This window comes from Capricornis sumatraensis, chromosome 10 (genome assembly GCF_032405125.1).
Source record: "Capricornis sumatraensis isolate serow.1 chromosome 10, serow.2, whole genome shotgun sequence".
NCBI classification, from domain to species: Eukaryota; Metazoa; Chordata; class Mammalia; order Artiodactyla; family Bovidae; genus Capricornis; species Capricornis sumatraensis.
Window position 1 is genome coordinate 82,855,326 of NC_091078.1, and position 15,983 is coordinate 82,871,308.

A 15,983-nucleotide genomic window follows, 5' to 3' on the forward strand; every position below is an offset into this window, starting at 1 on the left:
GTTTTTGAAGAGTTGGAATTTTCAGGTTGTCATCATTTACCGTCTTGCCAGATCTAGGAGCTTATTACAAGCTCCTGGTAAAATAATCAAGTAATACACAAAAGTATATGGTGAAATAGTAGTCTCCTTCCCACTGTAGACCTGCTTAGTTCTCATACCACCTTGCCAAGAATAATAACCTTTACCATTTTCTTAGACATAGTTCTAGAAACATTTTACGCACATACAGCATACATATGTAAATATAACACATGCGTCCATGCTTAGTCACTCAGTCATGTCCAGCTGTTTTGTGACCCCGTGGACTGTAGCCCTCCAGGCACCTCTGTCCATGGGATTTCCCGGGCAAGAATACTGGAGTGGGATACATTTCCTTTTCCAGAGGATCTTCCCAACCCAGGAATCAAACCTACGTCACCTCTGTCTCCTGCACTGCAGGCAGAGTCTTTACATGCTGAGCAATTGTGGAAGCCCATATAATACATGAAGATTTATTTAATCAAGCAGGGATATATTTTACCTTCTGCTCTGTACTTAGCAATATATTTTGAAGTTTATTGTTTATTAGTGCACTTAACTCTGCTTTGTTTCATGACTGTAGTATTCCAGAAATAGGTGTTCTGTAATTTATTTTTCCATTTCCCCTATTTTTATTGGGTGGTAGTTTAAAGTTATTGTGATATTATAAACTGTGCTCCAATAAACATTCCTGGTCATATGTCTTTGCTGACTATACATCTAACATAATTCTGTTTGTATATTTTGCTCTGTCTCTCCCCCATGCTGTGATGGGGATTAATGTCCTGTGTCAACTGGACTGGGCCAAGGGATGCCCAGATAGTTGGTAACATTAGTTTTAAGTGTGTCTGTGAGGGAGTCTCAGGAAGAGATGAGCATTTGAATCAGTGAACTTCTGAAAGATTTCCTCTTCACCGGTGCAGGTAGGCATCTTCCAATCTGTTGAGGGTCTGAACAGAGCTAAAAGGTGGAGGAAAGATCAATTTGCTCTCTTTGCTTGAGCTATGACTTCTACATTTTCCTGCCTTCAGACACTGGCATTCCTGGTTCTTGACTTTTGGACTGGGACCAGGACTTGCACCCCTGGCACCCAGCTTTCAAGCTTTTGTATTTGTCCAGCATTATAACACCAGCTTTCTTGATTCTCCAACAACTCACAGACTACAGACCATGGGACTATTCCATCTCTGTAACTCCATATAGGGTGCCAATTCCTATAATAAATCTCTGCATATCTATCTATACACCTTACTGGTTCTATAGCTCTCAAAAACCTTAGTACTCACCTCCACTCCCACTAGGAGTAGTCACCTCAGCATCTTGCATGAGGTCTGGCACTGAGCAGGTACAGAATTCACATCTGTTTCATGAATGACCATGTATTCACCAAGAAGCCAAACCAGCAGTCAGATCATCCCAACCCCCAGGAAATGTATTCTCATTTTAGAAACACCAGCTCTTGACTATAGCTGGGCTATAGCTGTTGATCGGGCATACCTCCTAGACCAGATTGCACTAACACCATCATTAACAACAACCCCATGAGATTTCATGATCATGCTTTACAAACAAGGAAACTGAGGCGCAGGTTCTACAACTTGTAAGACGTTGAGACTACAACGGGAACAGCTGGCCTCTTGAATATCACCTTTTAATTAACGTTTGTCTTGCCACAGCCAACACAAGATGTGTCAGTGTTCATTCCTTTGTTTATTCGTTCATTTATTCCATCCACAAATATTTACTGAGAGCTCACAGTGTTCCAGGCAGGAGGTAGGTAATACAGTGCGGTGAGAGACGGAAACAAGCCCTGCAGTGGTGGAATTTACAGTATAAAGGGAGAGACAGATTAAGCAAAAACCAGTGAAAGTGTGATCAGTGCCCCCAAGGCGGGGGTGGTAGTGGGGAGAATTTGGAAGCACCTAGCTGGGGGTTCTTTCCAGTAATTAAGAGAGTCCCCAGATCTGATGAGTAGGATGAGCCTTGAAGGATGAGCAAGATGGGAGGGGTGAAGGCCAAGGAGCAGCCTGTTCCCTGCCTTACTCCTGTGCTCTGCTGTACAGCGGAATTTGGCTTTTGCTGCCCCTGCCAGCGCTAGGGACTTCCAAAGAGCAAGGGCTAGAGCGCCTGTGTCCTGCTACGGAAAGTGGCCCGTACCCCTTTCCCCACCCCCATCAGCCTTTTCTAATTTTAAAGCAGTAGCTCCCTTGATTGAAATCTCAATTTGGGAACAGGCCTAGGATTGGCCTGTGGCTCGGAATTCTCACCAATAAGCGCCACGGTAGGTGGGGAGGCGTCCCTTTAAGCAGCGGGGAGGCAGCCTGGAGAGCTTGAAGCGTCTCTTCCCGGGACCTGAGAGGTTTTCCTGCATCCGGAGCTGTGCACGGAGCAGCTGCCATCGCTGAGCCCCGGGAATGTCACCTCCCTCGCGCGGAGCCCCTGCAGGGCCCCCTTTGGCTCCGGGTGGTTGGCGGCGGACGCCCCACTGGGCTTCTTAGCCGCAACCGCATCCCCTGGCCCGGGTCTGCGGCCCCTTCCCACCTCCACCCCCCACCCCCCCTTAGTTCGCGGTGGTGGAGGCCCCGCAGTAGCAGAGATGCAAGGCTGAGCCGGGTAAGTGGCTCCCCAGGGCAGGGGTGCCCCGAGGGGGTGCGTGTGCTCCTGGTGGAGACCAGGAAGAGGGGCCTTAAAGTGGGACAGTAACCTCTGGAAGAGATGCGCTCTGCAGCACAGACACTGGGGAGGTCAGGAGCTCCGGGAAGGGGACCTTGGGATCTTTTTGATATGAGCGTCTCCCAGCCTTTGCGCACTAGGTTAACCAATAATAGTAACAGTGTCAGGAGTCGCGGATCCTGTTACTGTATTAGGACTTCTTTGGTGGAAACATTTAAACTTCCCTGAACTTGCTTTTTTTCAAGAGCCTTTAATCTCTTAACAGTTCATTTCCCTCAAATGTTGGAAATGTATGGATTACTCCTGACCTACTTATTTATTTCTCTTAGACGCTCAAAAAAACGTGTGATGTCTCCAGGAAGGTCTGGTTTAAAAGCTGATGTGTTTCTCCCCACATTCCTATGGCTGGTTTTCCTAGAACTTTAAAAATGCGTATTACTGTTCTTCTTGGTGGACTATCTGTAATGAAGCAGCTCAGAAATGTGTTCATTTACTCTCCCTGAATTGGGGGTGGAGGTGAGGGAGAGACCTCCCTCTCCTGGCCTTCCTAGCTGGAATGGAACAGTCTGTGGGATGGGGAAAGCTCCTGGGGGGCGTTTGTTAGAACCCCTGCTCGTCCAGATTTGCAGATGTACCCCCTTGGCTGCTGGGAGACTTCGGACTTCGTGCAGCCTGAGAGTCTGCAGATCTGAGGTGCCTAGGCAGCTGTATACTGGGAAATTTCCAAACCAAAATAGTCCATCGGGATTGGCGTGGGGGAGGGGTAAGATTTATTTAAAAGATGCATTTTGAGCTTCCTCCCTCTCCCCAGTCTGTTTTTCCTGAAGTACACATGAGCAAACTTGAAAGCCTAATGCAGAGGGCCTGGGGACAGGGGATGGGGTGGTGGGGTGTGTGTGTGTGTGTGTGTGTGTGTGTGTGTTTAATTAAGACAAGGCTCCTAGAAGAAATGCCTTCCCAAAATGAAGCAAAGTCTGATGCATGAATTGCCAAACTCCATTTCCGCCCATATTAAATTATTTTGGCTTAGAGCAGCCTTCATTTTGCTGGACTGGACTGGCCTTCATTTGCAGTTGTTTAGGTGTTGTGAATCATTTGTATACTTTGGGTTCCTTGCCTTCTGCAAACAGATGTTTTTAGCTGCGCAACTAGTTGAGTAATTAGAGAGATGGACACAGCCCTGTATGTATAGACAGAACACATACCACTTGGGGAGGATTTGGACCTTTCCTTTTTCAAATCATCAATTGCCAAACCCTCCCAGCCGTTGGGCAACTCAGATAAAGGTGTCAAGTGAGCTGAGCAGTGAAGAATTTATATGTGCAGCTAACTCTGCTCGTCCTGCAATAAAACATCTTCCCATGGGGCCAAAAACTGGGGGGGTGGGGGGTGGGGAAGGCTTATAAAAATGATCCTGTGTTCTCAGTCACTGACTCCCCAGCTCTCCCTGGATTTCTGAGAACCTGCCAGGAGAAACTGTTGACTGGGTGGAAGTTTCAAGAAATGAAGAACAGAAATCAGCACAAGCCCTCCTTGAGCGACTTTTATTTCTGTTTGGAGGAAGGGAACACTTTGTTAGAATAACAAATCGTGGCTGCTTTTCAAGAGCAGAAAACAGTTCGTGTTCCGAAGGCAGATTCATTTTTAAGAGTGTGAATCATTTGGTTTAGGTTTTTTGCCTTTTTTTTTTTTTTTTTCTCTTGTGGTGGAGGCTTGGAGATGATTAAATGTCTTGTCTGCAGGAAATTACCAGGAGATTTGAGTATTTTGCCGGATCAGGCTCAGATGGTACACAGCTTTGGGTGTAACACAAGAAAGCTCTGTTACCAGGCGATCCTTCTGCAGCGATACCCTCCACCTCTCCCAGCCTGTCAAGCTTCTTGCTCAACAAGCCTTTTTTTTGGGGGGGTGGGGGGGTGGGTGGGTGTTGCCTCCATTTAAGAAACTGAAATAACTTGCTCAGTCCCTCCATGAGCTTTTTAAGACAGTTTTATCAAGCCTACTTCCCTGTTGGCCTCCTCCCACTAGCCTTCACAGGAAAAGCTCTTGGCTCTTTTCCCCAAGATTTCCTTTAAGCCTAGCTTGTTTTCCTCAGGGACACAGATGTCTCAAGGAATGAGAGAAGCAGAGGTCTGAACTAATGCTCACCAGTTTGGTGGTGGTGACATTTATGGTCTTTGTAGAGCTGTTTGCTGAGAAGGCAGGGTGGTTCTGTGTTGGGTTTCCTCCTGAAGCACATCAGTAAAATGAAGAACGGCCAATTAAATGCTGGCCAGGGGCAACCACGGGGTCCAAGGCCTTGCTTTGTGTAGTGTTTACAGAAATGTGCAGTTTCTGATAATCTTAGAGATGCTCTGCTCCCCAAGCTAGTTTTCTGAAAGGCACCTGGTACCTGGTCACGTGAAGCACCTCTTAGCTGTGTAATCAAATAGGAGCACTCTGGGTGAATAGAACTCAGTGTGATACTCTGAGGTCAGTGAGAGGAAGCAAAGGGAATCTTTTTTTTCTTTATTTTTTCCAGCTACTAAAACACAATGGTAATCCTAGTTGAATATAATGAAACTTCATGGAAATTGCATGGAGAATTTCCCAAAACGTTTTTTTTCCCCCTCAAGATCTAAATGACAAAGGATTCTTTCCCAGTATACTTAGCGTTTGATTGCCATGCAGTTTTGATTTTGTTTTAGCGGGGGGGATTGGGGGGACGTTGCAGAGGGTGATACTGTCTTTTTATACCCTGCTGCTCTGTGTAACAAGCAGAGGAACACTCGTTTTTTGCAAAGGTTTCTATCTGGATGTCTTCCAGAAGATACAGAAGATGGAGGGTCAGTGAAGAGAACAGACAAATGCAGGTACTGTGGAACTCAGTGTCGGGGAAAACTCATGTATGATTTCCCTGCAAGTGTAGCCCAAAAGCCTTTGAGAATTGCCTCACGATTGACTTTCAGTAGTCAGCTTGCATACAGCAATCATACCCATCACAAGGGTCTCCCTCTTCACGGAGCACCTTTCCAGGCAAGATACCAAACATCAGGGAGGGTGTAGGTGACGTTGCTTACCACATCTTTGAAAGTTTGCCTTGTGCTGCTTTTTCTTTAAAAAGGAAGGAAAAAAAAAAAGTGACCACTTGATTTCTTAGTCACATTTACAAAAGATCCCTTTGTATTCACCTAGGCTGTTATAACTACAGAAACTTTAATGTTTCCAGGGATTGAGGCTTTATTTAGGTTTTTGAGGATGAATGATTATCTATTGAGTTCGCTTTCAGATAAAGTCTGATTTTGAACCTCGGTTTGTCTAGCCTAGAGAAAAGGTCTCATATTAACATGTTATAATTGATGATGGCAATCAGTAGCTGTTAACTTCCTGAGTCTTTGCCAAGCACAGAATACCACGTCTTACCAAGCTTTCTTAGACAGTCTGATGCGTGAGAATACCCTTCAGAGAGTCTGTTTCTCAGGGTCTCAGGTATGACCTAGAAATCTGTGTTTTAAGAAGCATCTCAGGTGGGTCCTTAGACTCTGCCGGGGGACACACTTGCCTTTTCATTTATTATCCTTTAAAATCTTGACAGTAAGCCCGGCACAGTAGATGCGGTTATCATCTCTGTTTCACAGATGAGAAAGCATAGGCCCAGAGAGGTTCAGTAGCTCCTCTCAGTCACACAGCTACCAAGTGGGACTTAAAACCTGTGACTGTCCAAACTCAGTGTCCTTGACGCTCACGCTAATGTTCTCTTAACAGTTTGGATCTAGTGACCCCTCCCCCGACTCTCTGTGCCACACCCTTTCCTGCCTGGACCTCATAGGTATGTGGTGGGTGGCTGCAGTCCACGAGGGCCTCTTGTGGTCAAATGTAGGGAGGTTGCGTGGGGTGTAGGGATTCATGTTCATCGTGGAGGAGCATCTGGCTCATTTGCCTGCAGTCCTCTAACTGCTGGGCCAAGACGACAAAAGGTCAGATTGAGTACTTAAGTGGAGAGGTGCTTTTCAGCCCTGCAGCTTTTGAAATCCTTAAGGCATCTCTGTGTCTTCAGGGGCTCCTTCCATAGTCCCGTGTGTCTTTTTCTCCAGACACTTCCTTCAGGCTCTTCCCACAAGACTGTTCACAGTTCACACGCCCAACAGGACTGAATGCCTTTCCCTATTGCCCGTAAGCTGAGCTCACATGCAGCCCCTCTTTTTCCTCCATCTTTCGCATAACTGCCTCCCCCCAGATAGATTCCTGCAGAAAGCAAACAGCAAGGGAAGGTTGTAAAGAAAGGAGCAGAGGCGAGGAGGAGCCTCATTTTCTGTCTCCAGCTCGATTCCCCCTTGGCCTGACCTGACCTGATTTCTCTTGCCCCTAGGCTCATGGACTGGGGCTGATTTCCACTTGCTTAATTGCTGCAGGACTGTGATACAGGGCAAACCACTTAACCTCATGCACTTTGCCTCCATTATCTGTAAAATGGAATGTTCATGTCAACCCTTTCTCCTTTGGCTACTAGTCACATAACGTTTGTGAGAACACTTTAGACTTTGTTCAGACACATTTTGTAGCCATGATCCCTTTGCCTTCTAGCAGTGGTTCCCCTACAGTGTCCTAGACCTGTATGGTGAATGGTTCTTCTAAACAAGAAAGCAAAAACATGGTTCCATGTGTACTTGGAAGATGCAATACCCTATAACTCTTTCCTGAGGCATCACAATTCATACTAGCATATTCAAGGCTCTGAGCCCTGGAGTAGGGAAACCTGTTTTAACTATGACTTCACACCTTCACTCATAGCTCAGTTAGTAAAGAATCCGTCTGCAATGCAGGAGACCTGGGTTTGATCCCTGCGTTGGGAAGCTCCCCTGGAGAAGGGAAAGGCTACCCACTCCAGTATTCTGGCCTAGAGAATTCCATGGACTATGCAGTCCATGGGATCGCAAAGAGTCAGACACGACTGAGCGACTTTGTCTTCACTTCACTTTGTACCTTCCCTTCTAATGTGACCCCAGAACCCCTTTTGTAGCCTGATGCATTAACATGCTGCACACGCACTTGGGGCAAATGTGTTACGCATCAGGATGTCAGCTCTTCTTTTAAGTAGCCTTTAGACAAGTCAGGAAAGATATACCCATTTGAATGCAGAGTTCCAAAGAATACCAAGGAGAGATAAGAAAGCCTTCCTCAGTGATCAATGCAAAGAAATAGAGGAAAACAATAGAATGGGAAAGACTAGAGATCTCTTCAAGAAAATTAGAGATACCAAGGGAACATTTCATGCAAAGATGGGCACAATAAAGGACAGAAATGATATGGACCTAACAGAAGCAGAAGATATTAAGAAGAGGTGGCAAGCATACACAGAACTATACAAAAAAGATCTTCATGACCCAGATAATCATGATGGTGTGATCACTCACTTGGAGCCAGACATCCTGGAATATGAAGTCAAGTGGGCCTTAGGAAGCGTTGCTATGAACAAAGCTAGTGGAGGTGATGGAATCCCAGTTGAGCTCTTTCAAATCCTGAAAGATGATGCTGTGAAAGTGCTGCACTCAATATGCCAGCAAATTTGGAAAACTCAGCAGTGGCCACAGGACTGGAAAAGGTCAGTTTTCATTTCAATCCCAAAGAAAGGCAATGCCATAGAATGCTCAAACTACCACACAATTGTACTCATCTCACATGCTACCAAAGTAATGCTGAAAATTCTCCAATCCAGGCTTCAACAATATGTGAACTATGAACTTCCAGATGTTCAAGCTGAATTGAGAAAAGGCAGAGGAACCAAAGATCAAATTGCCAACATCCCTTGGATCATCAAAAAACCAAGAGTTCCAGAAAAACATCTGCTTTATGGACTATGCCAAAGCCTTTGACTTTGTGGATCACAACAAACTGTGAAAAATTCTTCAAGAGTTGGGAATATCAGACCACCTGACCTGCCTCCTGAGAAATCTGTATGCAGGTCAAGAAGCAACAGTTAGAACTGGACATGGAACAAGAAACTGTTTCCAAATAGGGAAAGGAGTACGTCAAGTTTGTATATTGTCACACTGCTTATTTAATTTACGTGCAGAGTACATATCATGAGAAATGCTGGACTGGATGAAGCACAAGCTGGAATCAAGATTGCCCGGGGAAATGTGAATAACCTCAGATATGCAGATGACACCACCTTTATGGCAGAAAGTGAAGAACTAAAGAGCCTCTTAAGGAAAGTGAAAGAAGAGAGTGAAAAGGTTGGCTTAAAGCTCAACATTCAGAAAAGTAAGATGATGGCATCCAGTCCCATCACTTCATGGCAAATACATGGGGAAACAATGGAAACAGTGAGAAACTTTATTTTCCTGGGCTTCAAAATCACTACAGGTCATGACTGCAGCCGTGAAATTAGAAGAGGCTTACTCCTTGGAAGAAAAGTTATGACCCACCTAGGCAGCATATTAAAAAGCAAAGACATTACTTTGCCAACGAAGGTCTGTTTAGTCAAAGCTTTGGTTTTTCCAGTAGTCATGTATGGATGTGAGAGTTGGACTACAAAGAAAGCTGAGTGCTGAAGAATTGATGCTTTTGAACTGTGATCTTGGAGAAGACTCTTGAGAGTCCCTTGGACTGCAAGGAGATCTAACCAGTCCATCCTAAAGGAAATCAGTCCTGAATATTCACTAGAAGGATTGATGCTGAAGGTGCAACCCCAGGACTTTGTCCACCTGATGCAAAGAACTGACTCATTTGAAAAGATCCTGATGCTGGGAAAGATTGAAGGCGGGAGGAGAAGGGGACAACAAAGGATGAGATAGCTGGATGGCAGCACTGACTCAATGGACATGTATTTGAGTAAGCTCCGGGAGTTAGTGATGGACAGGGAAGCCTGGTGTGCTGCAGTCCATGGGGTCGCAAAGAGTCAGATACGACTGAGTAACTGAACTGAGACAAGTCACTCCTTCTCTGAATCTCACTTGCCTTTTCTGTGAAGTGAGAATACAGAAAGTCCCCTAGATACAGATGAGTTCCCTTCTAATACTGTATTCATAAGTCAAATTTGTTCATAAGTCCAACAAAGTTAGCCCAGGTACCCAACTAACACAATTGGCTATATAGTACTGGACTGTATGTAGTAGGTTTGCAATACTTTTCACACAAATAATACATGAAAAAGCAAACATACAGAAACAGTAAAACATTTTTAATCATGCAGGACAGTACCTTGAAAAGCACAGTAGTATAGTACAACAACTGGTGTACAGGGGCTGGCATGGAGAGTTACTGATGGGAAGAGGGAGACGAGCTTGGAGATGGTCGAGTTGAAGGATGATTAACAGTAGGAGACAGGGCCAGTTGCATTTCACTCATGCCTGATGGTGATGGAACACATGTTCGCATGTTTGAAAGTTCGTAACTTGAAGGTTCATATGTACAGGACTTTCCGTAATAGTGAGACCTGCGTTACAGAGTTTTGGGTACTCTGTAGGGAAATAAACTAATAGATGCAGGGATCACCTTCCACTGGCGAGGAACATTTGCGTGAGTGCATCATTCCCTCCTTCCTGTGTTTTCCCCTTCGTTCAGCAGGCTTCTCTGTATCCTACTTGCGACATCTTCCTCTTGCCTCAGTTTCCTTTGCTGCTCTTTCTCCTGAACTGCTCCTATCCTCTTCTTGTTCTCCCTTTTGTCTTTATTTGCTCCCTTGCTGACATCATCCAGTCCATGACTTCCTGCAGTGACTTACATCCGTGACTTCCTGCGAAGATTTACGTCTTCAGCCTGGACCTCTCTCCTGAGCTCCAGACTTAGTTGTACTACTCTTTTCTGAGCATCTTTATTAGGTGTTCAGTGAGCTTCTTGAACCTGACGTGTGAGAGCACAACTGGAGATATATTCTCCTACCCAAGGTTTTACCAGGGCAGCCAGTGCTGGCCTCCAGCCATCCAGTTGTTTGAGCTACAAGCTTTTGGCATCTTTGATCTTTCTCTTTTCATGCAATCCCATGTCCAGTCTAGTGAAAATGAGTCTTTTTCCCTCAAAAACAGATCCCACATTGGACATGGGAGAGGGAGAGGGAAGACTGATGGAAAGGGAACTAGAAGTCACTCTTGGGTACGAAAACTGCTTTACGTTCTTGGTAGAGTATGGTTTCATGGGTATAAGCATCTGTCAAAATGGATCAGACTCTGTGTAGAAGATATGTGTTTGACTGTAGGTAAATTACACCTCAGTAAGCAATGACAGAAAAGATGTTTATCCCCCCGGGAACACTGCTCACCTTCTCCACAGGCACAACTTTATACAGGTGACCATTGTTTCCCACTTGGATTACTCAGTAACCTTCCCAAATACCCACTGTTTTTAAAGCTTAAATCAGTTCTCACCCTTCCCCTGTGTAACAGCTTCCATCAGCTTCCCATCCAATAAGAACAAAATCCAAACACTTTACCAAGAACTTTGAGATGCGTCCCTCTTCCCTGCACTCATAACAAAGCCTGACCCTAGTCTGCCTCTGCAAGGACACCTTCCTCCCCAAACAGTCATCCCCATGCTCCAGCCCCTCTGGCCCTTCACATCCAAGGTCCTGCCTGCCTCTGGGCCTTTGTATTTGCTCTTCTTCCTGCTTGGAACGCCCTTCCTCTAGAACCTGGCCTGGCCAGCAGCTTCTCATTATCAGCATCCTCAGCTTAAATGTCATTCTGCCAAGATGACTTCCTACCTGGCTTTGCTTTACTACTCTCAGCTTGCAACTCACTGTGTTTCTCTTTGCCACATCATGTTCTTTCTTTTTGTCCAGAGCATTTCTCAAGGTATAAAATATTTGTTTTTCTTGGTGATTACTGTCTGCCTCTCCCTAAATCCCTGACGGGCAGAAACTGTGTTACTCAATGTCCATCTTCAGTGTACAATTCATGCCACCTTGTAGGGGCTCACAGAGCTGCCTAACCATGACCTTGCTCAGGGTCTGACACAGAACCTGCAAGAAAATTGTCACTTAAAATAGATTGTTAAAGTACTTAATATACATTGTTAAATTAAGAATATTTTTATTATTGTTCTCAACTCCTTCCTTTTAGGGGATGGAGGTATGACTGATAAGCTTCATAGCCTCATTGATTCCATGTACTTAATGTTTCTAATTTTCAGATTTTTTAAAAATTATGAAACAAGATCAGTGATAGTTACCCCTTGTGGAAGTCTGTATACCCCACTGAGAACGGTGTTCTTACAGTAGAAGTGAGGCATCCGTGTTTCATCACCTTCTAAAATTGCATCCCCAGCTAATGGTTTTCTTTGAAGACCCCAAGCTTCTGAATTTTCCTGCTGGGGAAGTTTGATCAGATGCAGCTGCTGCTCTGGGATTTCACTCAGAATGCAAAGATTTAAAAAATCAACTGCAGTTTCCATGAATGGCTTTGGAACTCAGAGGGCAGTAAATACATGTATATTTTAATTTGTTGGAGAAAATTATGCCCAGAGAACAAAGATTAGACTGCATGTAGAGTGCCCCAAATCCTCCCCTCTCTGCTCCCAAAAGCTCTCACCATCATTGCTGGAGTTCTGGTTTAAAAATCAGAGCAAAGGTTGTGCATTCTAGAAATGGAGGTGGGGAGGAAGTCAATAAATATTGGTGGGCATGAGAACATCCTTTTGGGGCAAGAAGAAAATAATACAGATGTTTCTGAAAACCCACAAGCCATGGTTTATTTATTTGGATTGTCTGTTGAGTTACTAGGACAGGAATAGTACATAGATCTTATTTGCCTGGAGCTCTGGTTAAGGACTGCTACTGCTAAGTCGCTTCAGTCGTGTCCGAATCTGTATGACCCCATAGACGGCAGCCCACCAGGCTTCCCTGTCCCTGGGATTCTCCAGGCAAGAACACTGGAGTGGGTTGCCATTTCCCTCTCCAGTGCAGGAAAGTGAAAAGTGAAAGTGAACTTGCTCAGTCGTGTCCGACTCTTAGCGACCCCATGGACTGCAGCCTACCAGGCTCCTCCATCCATGGGATTTTCCAGGCAAGAGTACTGGAGTGGGGTGCCATTGCCCTGTCAGAGCTTGGGAGATTGTGCTGTGATTGATTAGCAATGTCTGCCATGGGCAAGAACCGTGTCTGGTTTTACACATAAAGAATTGTTAGATTTTGAAGCCCCTCTGGAGCTCATCCCGTCCAGCTCTTGATCTGATAACTACTATGCTGTGGTGGTTGTTGCTGTTCAGTCACTAAGCTGTGTCCATCTCTTTGCGACCCCATGGACTGCAGCTCACTAGGCTTCCCTGAGCTTCATTGTCTCCTTGGAGTTTCCTCCAACTCCTGTCCATTGAGTCAGTGATGCCATCCAACCATCTCATCCTCTGTGTTTGGGAGGATTTAAAAAAGTAATCATGAACTTGGCAAAGTAATAACTCTTAAGTTTTTAGGCCTTTGTCCCCTCGTGGGTATCATCAGTGTTGTCAACGTGGCATACTGCAGATCTTCCTAGGACTGCTTGCTGGGATCTTCCTGTGAAGTTTGGGAAATTCTGCATCACTATAGCCCCTTCTCCAAGAAACATAAAGCACAATAAACATACTAAACATCTTGAGAAGTCCAAGTGTAAAGAAACCTGAGATTAATTCCCAAACCTGTGTGATCCCAGGATGCTTCTCAGGGACTCCTGTGGCCATCTTATAACATATTGTTTACACGATGGTGTATAAATGTTTAGTTAAGGCAGAGTATGTTCATTTCCTATGGCTGCTTTACCAAGTGTCCACAAATTGCTTGGCTTAAAGCAGGAGTTTATCCTCTCATTGTTCTGGATGTCGGATGTTTGAAAACCAGTGTGTTGGCAGGGCCGTACTCCCTCCAGAGGCTCTGGGACAGAACTCGTTCTTGGCCTCTTCCGGGTCCTGACACTGCCAGCAGCCCTTGGCGTCCCTTGGTCTGCGGCCACATCGCCGTGATGTCTGCTTCCATCTTCTCATCGTCTTCTCCTCTGCATGTGCTACGTCTGCCTCTGCCTTACTCTAATGAGGACACGTACGCAGTGACACGTAGGACCCAACCAGCTGAGCTGGCATAACTTTCTCCTTTCAAAATCCTCATTTAATTATATCTGCAAGGACCCTTTTTCCAAATAAGGTAGCATTCACAGGTTCTAGGACTTAAGACATGGACGTATTTTTAGGGGGACAGTTTTCAACCCTCCAAGGGCATGTTGACTCAAAAGTCAGGAGACTTGAATCCAGGTCTCATTTTGCCAAGAACTTTCCCTGATTTGCACCCCATCCATATGCTTAAATCAGGTCAGGGTGCATGTCTTTACTGCTCAGAACCTCAGTTTCTTCCACTGTAAAATGGGATGTCATTGCATATACTTCATAGTTTTATTATAGAGATTAAATAATACTTGTACAGTGTTGGGCACAGGTGAACATTGAGTAAACATTAGTTTATTACTATAATTATATATATTTGCTATTGTTTCAGCTACTAACATTATTATTGTATCCCTTCTCTTTGAACCTTATGGTCAAATGAATTTATGTGGGTGTCTCATCCCTGAAATATCCAGGGCTTCTTTCAAAACTAGCAAACTATGATTCCCTGTCTGTTAGAGGTCACATTGTATGTTTTGAATCTTTTCAAATGAACATATCCTGTGCTTATAAAGGGAACACACCCCTGTCACCAGCACACAGATTAAGAATGAAACGTCACCAGTGTCAGAGTGGCCCCTCCTGCCCCTACCTTTCTTCTAGCGTGATAGGTTTTGCCTGTTTTTGTACTTGACTCTAATGGAATCATACTCTTTTTGTACCTGGGTTTTTTCCATTCAACATTCTGTTAAGTGAGATTCAGTCATTTTGTTGTATGTGATTGTAGATGATTCATTATAATTGTAAAGAATTCTGTTTTTAAGTAAATCACAATGTATGCATTCCATCCCCCCACCCCATGGGCATTTGGTTAGTTTTTAGTTAGAGACTATTACACAGAATGCTGCAAGAGACATTCAGATATATCCTCCTGGGGATCATTTAGTGCTGAGACAAAATACATGATAACTGTTAATCAGAAACTCTCTCCCCCACCTCCCACTCCAACTGCCTGCTTCAGATTCTTTGCAACATGAATAACTCATAACCAGGGCTCATGGATGATCTAAAGGAGCTGATCCCTTTCCCAGGCTTACCCAGCACCTCCTAAGCCGTTGGCGAAGCCTCCCTTTCCTTGATGTGTTGAAATCTTTTGAACCTCCACACTTTCCAGAGTGCTTTCCCTTGGCCTGCCTTCCAAGGGGCTGAGCCTGGATGTGGTAATTCGAAAGAGTCAACACCCAGCCAGAGACAAGGCTCTGTCTCCCAGCATTCCACTCAGTGCCACCTCATTCATTTACTCACACCCCCATGCCAGCGCCAAGCCCTCTCTTCCCAGTGAGGGCTGCATGAGTCCCTTTTTTTCCCCATCTGGAGCCTCTGCTGCACTTCTGCGCCTTCATTTCATACTCCCAAGCCTGGTATTTGAAACAACTCAAACTCTTACAGATTAGAGCATGTCTAACTGAAGATTGGGGGTAGAAGGGTGGAGAAAGGAGCAGACAGACTGGCTGAGAAATGTGTGCATGAGCCAGAAACTTGGCACCATTGCCCAAAAAGGTTGAGAGATGCCAGTTTAACTCAGCCATGTAATTTTCCTTTCGTTGGAGAAGGTTGGAACTCACGTTTGAACTGCTCCTGAACTGCTCCATGAGAGACTCTTCCTAGATACCCAGATTGAGTCTGGCCACGATTGAAGCATTACTACCATGTGGCGAATGGTGGAATCATACATGTGTCTTTGCCCAAGGTTCCATTTATTTGCACCAGATGGGCGATTTACGCCAGTCACATCTGGAGTTAGGTGGGGAAATGTAGGAAGGATAGCGGGCCCAGTTACCAAAACATTCTAGAGAGATGTAAATGAAATTAGCCTTGTCTTTTCCCTTTGTGTTACTCACTGTGTCCCTTTTTTGGCTAGGTGGCCTTAAAGATACATGTCTATGACTGGTGGAGTGGGAAACAATGTATTGTGTCTTTGTTATGCTTGTTATGTTTACTTTTTATTGCCTGGTGACCAAGAAGTATCAAAGAAAGTGGAGATGCTTGGGAAGGGTGAGGTTAACTGGAAGATTTTTTTTTACTAAGTCAACAAAGAATTAAGCCATACTTTTCCGTAGGGTTATAATATCTTGTGAAAAGGAACAAATAATAGAGTAACTTCAGTGCCAAGCTTTTTAGGAGATTTAATTATAATAATAGCTGTCATTTATTGAGCATTTTCTATAAGATTAGCAGCGTATTTAGAA

At 44.7% G+C, this 15,983-nt stretch overlaps 1 protein-coding gene across 1 annotated transcript in view; it reads left to right on the top strand.

The window, feature by feature from the left end:
• Nucleotides 1-2,519: 2,519 nt before the first annotated feature.
• The window catches only part of PRICKLE2 (prickle planar cell polarity protein 2), a 172,024-nt gene continuing 158,560 nt past the window's right edge, over nucleotides 2,520-15,983 (top strand). The window contains exon 1 of the mRNA XM_068982428.1: nucleotides 2,520-2,631. The gene's annotated coding sequence lies outside the window, so the exon portion shown is untranslated. The remainder of the gene's footprint in view (nucleotides 2,632-15,983) is intronic.